The sequence below is a fragment of the Nicotiana tabacum genome, chromosome 6 (assembly GCF_000715075.1).
Source record: "Nicotiana tabacum cultivar K326 chromosome 6, ASM71507v2, whole genome shotgun sequence".
Lineage (NCBI taxonomy): Eukaryota > Viridiplantae > Streptophyta > Magnoliopsida > Solanales > Solanaceae > Nicotiana > Nicotiana tabacum.
In genome coordinates this window covers 91,601,219-91,611,458 of record NC_134085.1, presented here as the reverse complement: position 1 = coordinate 91,611,458, position 10,240 = coordinate 91,601,219, and the positions used below count along the sequence as shown (strand labels likewise).

The 10,240-nt window shown below is 33.4% G+C and overlaps 1 long non-coding RNA gene across 1 annotated transcript; it reads left to right on the top strand.

Annotated features, from left to right (window-relative positions):
• Positions 1-4,680: 4,680 nt before the first annotated feature.
• LOC107770870 (uncharacterized) lies at positions 4,681-8,263 on the top strand. The gene is made up of 4 exons (XR_001644697.2): positions 4,681-4,807; positions 4,943-4,999; positions 5,623-5,724; positions 7,820-8,263. It is a non-coding gene; the product is annotated as an uncharacterized LOC107770870 (long non-coding RNA).
• The last annotated feature ends 1,977 nt before the right edge of the window (positions 8,264-10,240 follow it).

Here is a 10,240-nt window from a genome sequence, read left to right as displayed (position 1 = left end):
ATTCAATGTTTTAGGGAAATGAACCGACGGGACGTTTCGGTCACTACGAACGTCTGTATCATGGAAATGATATCATCACTAAGGACTTCGGGAATTCAAATCGTTTCATATCATTTCATTCTAAGAAACGCGGGGACTATCTGTATATGGTCGAAATCAGAGAGCTCGATTTCGAAGACTTAATCATACCCCGAGCTCGAGTTCGGGAAGCTTGAAGTAAGAATCAAGCCTGGACGGGATGTGTGCACCCCGAGAAACAAATCAGAGACCCGTCATGATCTGCCTCGAGGGTAGTACAATTTCGATGACACTCAAGAAAGAGCGGGAATTTCTCAAGGACACGTAGATCAGGGCATAAATTATGGGATAAGATTTGTACGAAATAGTACAAGTCCGTACTAGGTTGTTATACAGTTGTGCCAATAGAATTCCTTACCATAATTAGAAATGTACCATATTAGGGTTTTCCCCTCCTATATAAAGGGGACCCCAATCATTTGTAAAGATCATCTCATTCACTGCAATAGAATACTCTACTCTGCTTTTCTCGTTTACCGTGTTCCACAATTGTTCTTGAGCTTTATTGTTTTTACTTTATTGTTTATACTTTATTGCTCTTAACTCACCTCGGAGCCCCTGAGATAATCGAGCTCGAGGTCCTTATTGCTCTAACAACACTGGTTTGGTTCATCAACTTTTCTTACTTAAACCTAATATTACTTGTATATTCACTAGTATTGGAATAAATCATATATCTTTAAAATCACAAATCATATTTAATTGTTACTTATATTTTTCGAGGTAAACACCTATAACGGATAACTCTCATAGAAAATTTAATATGGTAATTTGAGAAATAAAGTAGTAACTATGTACTTTTTACTAGAGCAAACCGTCATTTGTAGATGAACGAATATTAGTTTAGGTCGAGTTTTCTTGGTGTGGTGATACCATATTGGCATTTGCATAAGTGCATTGCCTCAAAAATAATTGCTGTATTATAGTCCATCATTTTTTAATCAAATTAGCTAACATACACAGGCTGGCTAAGCACAAAGTTGAACGAGAGACATGGTCAGTTAATTCCACCGCATTTACTATGTCACACAGAGTCAGAGATAACTCTCTAACTGCCCTTATGCATATGGACGTGAAAGGTTGACTCACGTTCTGTTGAAATTCATGGCCACACTGCAAGAGGAGGTATTGTTCAACTTTGGTAGAGCTGTTTAGAGGATAGAAGTAACCTTTAATTTTAAGTGACGGTGATAAACCATATATGGAGAGTGAAATTGGATAAATAATTTTATCTGCTTTCATCTTTCAATAGGTATATATATAAAGATAAATCCAAAATCTAGAATTAGTCGATTCAAAACTAATGAGTTGTATTACATGTATACTTTTTGATTATTTTTACATACGTATACAAGTTCGAGCGAAACGCAATCTGCTCTGGATGCGCTTCTCACTAAATTGGGCGAAATTCAAAAATAGTCAGATTTACAAGCGGTAGTTAAAAAATAGCCCAATTTCAAAAGTAATCGAAATTTAGTCATTTTTCATGTAAAGATAAATCTGAACGAAAATACTATTCAAAATCCGGAAAAAATACTCTAGCATAATATACTAGAGTTCCAGTATAATATAATATCCAGCATAATATACTGGAGTTTGGAGCACCGGTGCTCCAGTCTCCAGTATATTATACTGGAGCCAGCAAAGTATACCGGTCCAGCATAATATGCTGGAGTTCATACACAGGTGCACCGAACTCCAGTATATTATGCTGGACCGGTCTCTGTTGCAGCAAAATAGTGGCTATTTTTCATTGACTTGGTAAACACTGGCTATTTTTGAATGACCAGTCCGAAAACTAGCTAGACCGTGCTATTTTTACCACTAAATTAGCATATAAATCTGAGTAGGCACGTTGTTCTTTTGTAGTTTTGGAACTTAGGGTGTGTTTGGTATGAAGGAAAACATTTTCCGAAAAATGTTTTCCAATTTTTCCATGTTTGATTGGCTTAAATGTTCTAGAAAATATTTTCCTTATGAACTCATTTTCCTCCAATTGGAGGAAAATGTTTTCCTTATCAAGAGAAGGGAAAATATTTTCCAAAACTCCTTCTCAACCTTCCCCGCCCTCAACAACCCACCTCACCCCCTCTCAAAAAAAGGTTTTTTTTCTTCAAATTTCAGTTTTTCCGTTACCACCCACCCTACTACCCCTCCACTCCACCCCCTCCCCCACCCCACCCCCTCCCCCGAAAATTTTATTTTTTTACCTTAATTTTTTTGATAAATTTTTATTTTTTCGTTTTTCTACACCACCCAACCCCCTCCCCCCCCCCCCCCCACGCGCACACACCTTTTTTTACCACTTTTTCTTTGTAATTTAAATTTCTATTTTTTCCGTCCACCCCCCCCCCCCCCTCCCGGGAAAAAAATATTTTTTAAATGTATTTTTCAGTTTAAATTTTTTTATTTATCGGTTTAAAGGTTCAAAATTTTACAAGTTTCAAAATTATGAGTTCGGAGGTTTGTGTGTTTGGAAGTTTACGGGTTTAAAAATTATAAAGTTTACGGGTTCGAAACTCTGCGATTTCGAAAGTTTATGAAATTTGTGGGTTCAGAAGGTTATTGGTTTGAAAGTTTATGGCTTCATATTTATTATATCTAAATTATTTATGAATACTCTTGAGAAGTCATTTTCCTTAATTTGCGTACCAAATACTAAAAAATGAACAAGATTACTACTTGTTTTCCAAGAAAACATTTTCTTAGAAAACATTTTCCATGGAAAACATTTTCCGTTATACCAAACACACCCTTAATCTACATATAAATCATACGAGGAAATCCTAAAGCTAGAGATTTTGGGTTTGCTTGATGAGCTTGTTCTTTAGTAAAAATTGTGTGGGGTAGCCACTTTTTTAAGTGGTATTTATTTTTTATCCAGCATTTTTAATGCTTAGCAATAGTAGCCACTAGTCTATTAAAATTAATATGAAAAGAAAGTGTTACCCTTTCTATGTTTTTATGATCGGCGGGATTTTCCTTTCTTTTGGGCTTGCTATCGACTTCATTGTCATGGCTGTGATTCGCGTAAGACAAATTTGGCCTCCAAATGAGATTCCTCCGAAGAAAACGTTGCTACTGTTTTACTTTCTCAAGAAGCTATTATGCTTCTGCCATTTCTCTTGTGGCAGAATCGGTGTGCTGATTATTTTTCTTTCTAGTGAGTTTAATGTAATAGGGTTTATTTGCTCTTAGCTCCTTGAATTTATTTTTAGATCTAAAAGTTGTGAAAATAAGAAAAAAAAAGTGATGAGTAAACAGGAAATGCAATTCCTTCCCAGAAGTTAAGGACTTGTAGTCCTGAAATCCTAAAGTTAAATTCAAAAGTAGTCCTGAACTTAGAGTTTCAAGTTCAAAAGTTAAGGAAATGTAGTCTTGAAGTCCTAAAGTTAAGTTCAATAGTTAAGGACACAAGTTCAAAAGTTAAGGAGAGGCAGTCCTTAACTTACAGTTACAAGTTCTAAAGTTAAGGACAGGCAATCCTTAACTTATAGTTACAAGTTCAAAAGTTAAGGACATACAGTCATTAACATACAGTTACAAGTTCACAAGTTAAGGACAATAGGTCTTTAACTTTGATTTCCAAGTTCAAAAATTAAGGATAGACAGTCCTTAACTTACAGTTACACGTTCAAAAGTTAAGGACAAACAGTCCTTAACTTACAGTTACAAGTTCAAAAGTTAAGGACAATAGGTCCTTAACTTTGACTTACAAGTTCAAAAGTTAAGGACGCTTGGCCTTGAAGTTTGAGTTCCAAGTTCAAAAGTTAAGGACATGTAGCCTTGAAGTTCTGAACTTAGAGTTCCAAGTTCAAAAGTTAAGGACATGTAGTCATGAAGTCCTGAACTTAGAGTTACAGGTTCAAAAGTTAAGGACATGTAGTCCTGAAGTCCTGAACTTAGAGTTCCATGTTCAAAAGTTAAGGGCATGTAGTCCTGAAGTTAAGTACAAAAGTTAAGGATATGAGCAGAAGGGTATTTTCGTCCGGGCAATTAAAGTTTATTAAAGCAGTGGCTAAAGACTAAAGACATTTTAAACGGTCGCTTAAAAATAAATATATGTGTTATTAGTGGCCAACCGTACACTTCCCTGTTCTTTGTGAGGCCCGATATGGACAACACTTTCTTCCCTTGGGCTCCACGTTTTTTTGGTCTTTTGATTTTAAAGGTCTCTTGTATTACTCCATTAGTACAGAAAATGGCAGAAATAAGGCACCACAAGGGTTGGTCTTTAATTTTTGGCCTTTAGTCAAAAGTTAAAAATTTTGTCTATGGAAAAAAACTTGATAAACTTGTAATTTTACTTATTCGCCACGTGACATGCACCAAAGGTCAAAAGTTTAATATCAACTCCTTTCAAGGTCATTGTGAACTTCAACCCTACTAGTAACTAACAGTCGGCCTTGCATGTGTGAACCAATTGAGTCCCTAGTTTTTTTTCTTAAACAGTAATAATTTTATTGGTTGAATGGACTCTTCTATATATTACTATTATTTATAAATGGGATTTGGGTGTACGAACAGGGGCAATTTAGTAAATATTAGTATTTGTCATGGTCATTTTGGAACTTTACTCTTCAACTACAGTCCTTATTATTTCCTTACACGTGCTAGCTTTTTTATTTTAGTGAGACAACTATTTTCCATTTTCACTTCTATTTTGATATCATCCCTGTTTCTTGGTTCTTTAATCTGAAAGTGCGTTTTTGCTCTGTAAATTTCTCAGGTAGGCCACACCTTTTGCAAATAATTAGATTTGCACTCAATAGTCGCTTGTACTGTGCTTTACTCCGGATTTATTTCAGCTTCTCTTCATTCTTACTTCATCCCTCTCACTTTTATCTTTTTGTTTGATTTCTAGATTTTTCATTTGCTCTTTCTTTTCATCTCTTCGGCTCTTCTATGCCTGTGATTTGCGGTGAGTTTTTTCATGTTTCTTTCTTTGTTTTCTTTTTGCACTAATTCCTTTGCGATGGAATTTTGGTAAATATTTTTTAGTTAGTTTTCCTCTTATGTGGAAAATTTTTGGTTTATGTTTTATGTGCATGCCACTATTTTTACCTCTTTTCACATAGATGTTTAGGAATGAAATGCTTGGGGTGCATGATCTATGTTTCTGCATATGTGAAAATCGATGCCTAGGTGCAAGCTTATGTATAATTAATGAATACGGAATCTGATTTTTCGGTAAGCAAACCTAATTCCCTTTGTACACTGATGCATCCATGATGTTTGATGGTATGCCTGAAACAATAAATAATTATTTTTTCTTTCTTCTTCTTCATCTAATTACAGTAAACAAATAGTAATGTTAAGTAAGAGAAACATCTATTTACAGTATAATACTTGAATATATTCTCTCGAGTTCTTCAGATAAAAGCATTTTGATGATCCAATTTTATAAATATATCCATAATCTGGTAGTGCTTCAAATATTACTTTACTTTAGATGCATTATGAACTAAATGCATGATTTAACATGTATTGTCCGCTTGGTGAAATATTTTAATTCACAATGGTAATAAAAGTTTCAATTTGTAGGACACCACTCTAGCCTTTTTGAGATGAGATATTTCATGGAGCAGTGGTGATTGGTGTGAGTTGGAGTTAATTAATTAGCATGAACTTAATTAAGAGTCACAGGTATATATGTTTTCTTCTAATTTTTTATGCAGCTACCAGTGTGTTACTCATGGTTGCTATATTTTTGTCATTCACCATCTTTTATTTGGGATTTACTAGGCATAAGATTGATTGGTTAGTTTTTTCTTTTGGCTAGATATCTATTTTAATTCCTAATTCACCTGAAATGTCAAAAGTTATGGTTCATGATAGTATCTTCTCATTTGTTCAAGTAACATCAAATTTTCAGCTTAGATGTGCTATTCCTGTCATACTGCTCTCTGATGTGTAATTAGATTGCACATGTGCTTTTTCTACAATCTCTTAGGTATAAGGTTACTTATTTATGGCTTACTCATGAACTTGATTAAATGTTGTAGGACATGAATTGATGTTTTACTAAAAGGGAACATTTTAAAGTCAGTTAAATTATTAGGTGTTTAAAAGTTTGATATGAGTCAATGCATCAAATTTCTAGGGAATTTAAAAAATGAGGTATATGAATACAGAAAAAGAGCAAAATGGCTAAGCTCTTCAATGTTCTGTATTTCTGGGTGATGGATTACTTAGAATAGTGGAGTATGGATTGCTCTGTTAGTTGAGAGCGCCCGCTATTTATGTGTCGCACACAATATGTAAAGAATTAAAGGTATATATTGATGCCTGAGATATTGTTACTAGAATATTGGGTATTGTTGAAGCATATTACTTTATTTGAGTAAAATAATGGCAGGTCTTATTTTTAAAATAATTGCTATCTCTTTGGACAAATAAAATAAGTACGTGATGATGAATGCAACAATTGGATAAGCAAAAAAGAAAAGGAAAACAAAACAAATGCATTCCTAAGGCAAGCACATGCACAAGCACACGTTTACTAATTTGTGCAAATCAAAGCAATCTTCTTGATTTATATTAATGTTCATTAAATGTATTTAGTTATTTTATCTTTTAAATTTGATAAATACTATTTGAACGGATGTCCTCAGTAGTTTAACCGAATCAAGTACAAGTTCAAATATTAGCATATTGAATGCTAACTTTTTTCCATCTCAACTCATCTCTGATTTTATTGCAGACCTGGAATTAAAGCAATTTTTGCATATATAATTACCATTTTTCTTCGTTTAGATGATTTATATTTAGTTAGTCGCTCCCCTGTTATTTATTTTTCAGAAATTACAGACTCATGATTCAAGGATAATAAATGATGATTTCTTGTGGAAAGCTTTTGCTAATTGCTTTTTTTCCCCTTTTTAGTGTCTCATGCACCTTATAAGTAGTAGTGACAATGATGTCTGTGCAAGGTGATGCACCTAATTGCCAGATAAATTTATTTCACTCAATATTTTATATTTAATCAAAGTTGCAGAGAACTTATCTTTTTCATTGCATGCATCCTTTCTGGTTATAATAAGAATATATCCAATATTGGATTACTCTTCTCACTTTGTAACTGGTTGAGATAAACTGTTATTTGGGGATTAACATTGTAGTGCATACGACCAAACCATTTAATGGGAGAATTCACATTGAGATGAGGTAATGTGATAGTAATTTTGAACTTACTGCTGATTTAAAGACTAATACCTGGTTAAAAAAGGTCTTAACGGTCTCTAAAAAATAAGGCCTTGACAAATTTTAAGCGAGCTGGTTGATGATCAGGAAGTTATTATCTATTGATTAGCTTATGTAGTACACCATGAAAGAACCATGGCATGCATTAAGAGTTATATATGACATGAAGCATTAGGCTATTCAAGAAAAGATTTATTACTGGCTCGACCCATGGTTGATATTTGATACACATATGTGATGGTTATTCTGACTCTGTGGCTCCGGCTATGACTGTTTAACTCATGCATAATAACATCACAAAGCTCATGGTCTCAAGGTTATTGTCTTCAATCATATGTTTGAAATTTTTTTGCTAGACATGAATCGAATTATTTAAATAAATATTTGTTTTCTTATTTTAATTTGCCTTTTAGAGTGCTGCTGTATTGGCACTTCTTTTAGAGAGTTCCCATAGTCTTATATTTAATCGAAGGCTTGGATATTTATAGTTTTTATCGTATTTGGGATCAATGATAAAGAAAAAATTTATTTTATGCAGGCTTGAATTAATAAGATCTTGGTGGCACTCCTCTTAGTTTTCGTTATACAACTTTCAGGGAAGACCAATTATATGATTTTCCATGTTAATCAAACACATCATATATTTTTATTATCTCTTTGCTCTTTATCCTCTTCTTGGTTACAATGTGGAATTACAAGAAGCAGTGAAGAGCAACACGATCTAAAGAAACTCCGAAGAGAAGCCTACTACAAAACCACTAATGGAAAAGAAGAGATTCCTGAGTTTTTGTCAATAGAGGAAAAGAAGAGGTTTTAAGCATTTTGATGATCAAGGTGTTCTAAACTGATGTCAATTGGTGCTGACATTCTTACTGTAGCTAATAAAGGAAGAGATTTTTTTTCCACTGAGATCTCAAGCCAACTACTTGAATTGAATATTTTGGTAACTTTGTACGGTCATAATATTACTTGTTAGTTTTAGTATTTTTAATTCTTCTTTATAATTTTGTATGTACGAGAGCACAAAGGAATTGAGATTCAAGTGCAACAAAGGAAAATCTGTCGTTGCATTATATAGATAACAAAATCATGTCTGTCACGAATACATTGTTGGACCTGTGCTTAGCACAGGTATCTGTAACTACCTATGATAGACGAGCTTTTTGGGTTGAGCTCTCATGTTCAGTCTATATTAATTAGCATTAGAGTAGGTTGATCAACGTCTAAGACATTGGTTCGAATTGTGGACTGGACCTTTGAAAGATGTCAGCAGTGCCCGTGACTATTCAAGGCTTAGTGGCAAAGGCAGAAAATTTGTTAAGAATATTCAAGGTTTAATACATATGTGTAAATATAATAAGTAACTTTTTTGCGAAGGGTGATTAACTAACTGCCCTTCAACATATGTAGCTGCACCAATAGTTAGGTCGTTAGAAGCAGCGACATTGACCTAGGAGCGTTGTAAGCTATGACCAGCTGAGAAAAAGATGGAAAAATGATATCAGATAGCAACTTTTTGAGCTGACATTTACTCTTCTTTTTTTTTGTATATATGTGTTAGGGATATAGTAGATATGTCTTAGATCCAATATCATATTTGATGATTTGAATATATTTTTGTGAACGTTTTTTGATATAAAATATATATGGCATTTGATATTCTTTTATCAACTATTAATTGCTTGATTAATTTGATAAGTTCCTTGATTAAATTTTGAGACTTGATATTGTGATGGAGATCATGATAATGAGAGTAAAGTTTCTTATAATTATTTGTTCTTGATCGTATGATTATTAATTTGGACATTCGTAATCCGGTTAGATCAATATTTATGTGATCGTCTTTACGAGATAAAGATTGGTTGATCTCATTAACTAAATTACATAGATAGATGATGCATATAGAGATATGATCATTGAACCGACTCATTGGATAATTCCTAATGGTTAGAATTACCATAAACTGTCAATAGGGTATTCTCTTGAAGAATGTGATGTAAAAGTTTCCTTTGATCTGAGATCGTCATAGTAATTGACAAGTTATTTATTGTGCTTTGATACCAGACACCTATAGCCCTAGGGCGATAGTTGAAAGGATATTGGGTACGATTAAATGCTTGTAGAATTAGTGATTGATCAAGATGGAATCTGTCAACTCTTGGTAAAGAGTTTAAGCTCCATGTTGTCATGAATTATAAACGACCAAACTAAGACCTTGGCCAAGCAATTGAATGAAAGAAGAAATGAGTTTCTTAGGTCATTCAATGGTCGATTATATTTGACATGAACACATAGTGGTCGCCTATTAAGATTTGATAGTTGAATCATATCCTAGGGTGATCCAGAGCTACAAGGACAAAAGGAATTACTACATTATTCTTCTACTGGTTCATGAAAGTAAATTGTATACTTCATGTTATCCGATCGTTAAGGAGTGTTGCTAGACGCCACCCTTGATTAGTATATTGATGTGGTTAATTTACTACCGGCTTAGTATTGAACCTATGGGGTCGCATACTAACGAGTGTTCTGATCTTTGCTAAAGGATTAATTACTTTAGTATTTGATAATTAAATTAAAGAATTTAATTAGTCAAATAAATTTAAATTATTAGTCCAAATAAAATATTATTATATTCTTTGCTAGCACAGATGATATAATTAATATTGTGAACAAATTAAAATTTTCTATTTGGAATAGAAAATTAAACTATATCTCTTGGATGAAATATATATATGTGATATATATAGTCGGTACTCATAAATAATATGAAGTATTAATAAAAGAGTTATAAGTTTAATCCAACTTTGAATTGGATCAACTGGAAAGTCCACCTCTGCCACCACAATCCCATTTAAAATGGGATTCATGTCTCTTTATATGAAAGTATTGTACTCCATATGGCATTGGACTTACACGTGAAGTCACTGACTTAATTAACCTATTCCTACCCTATTTG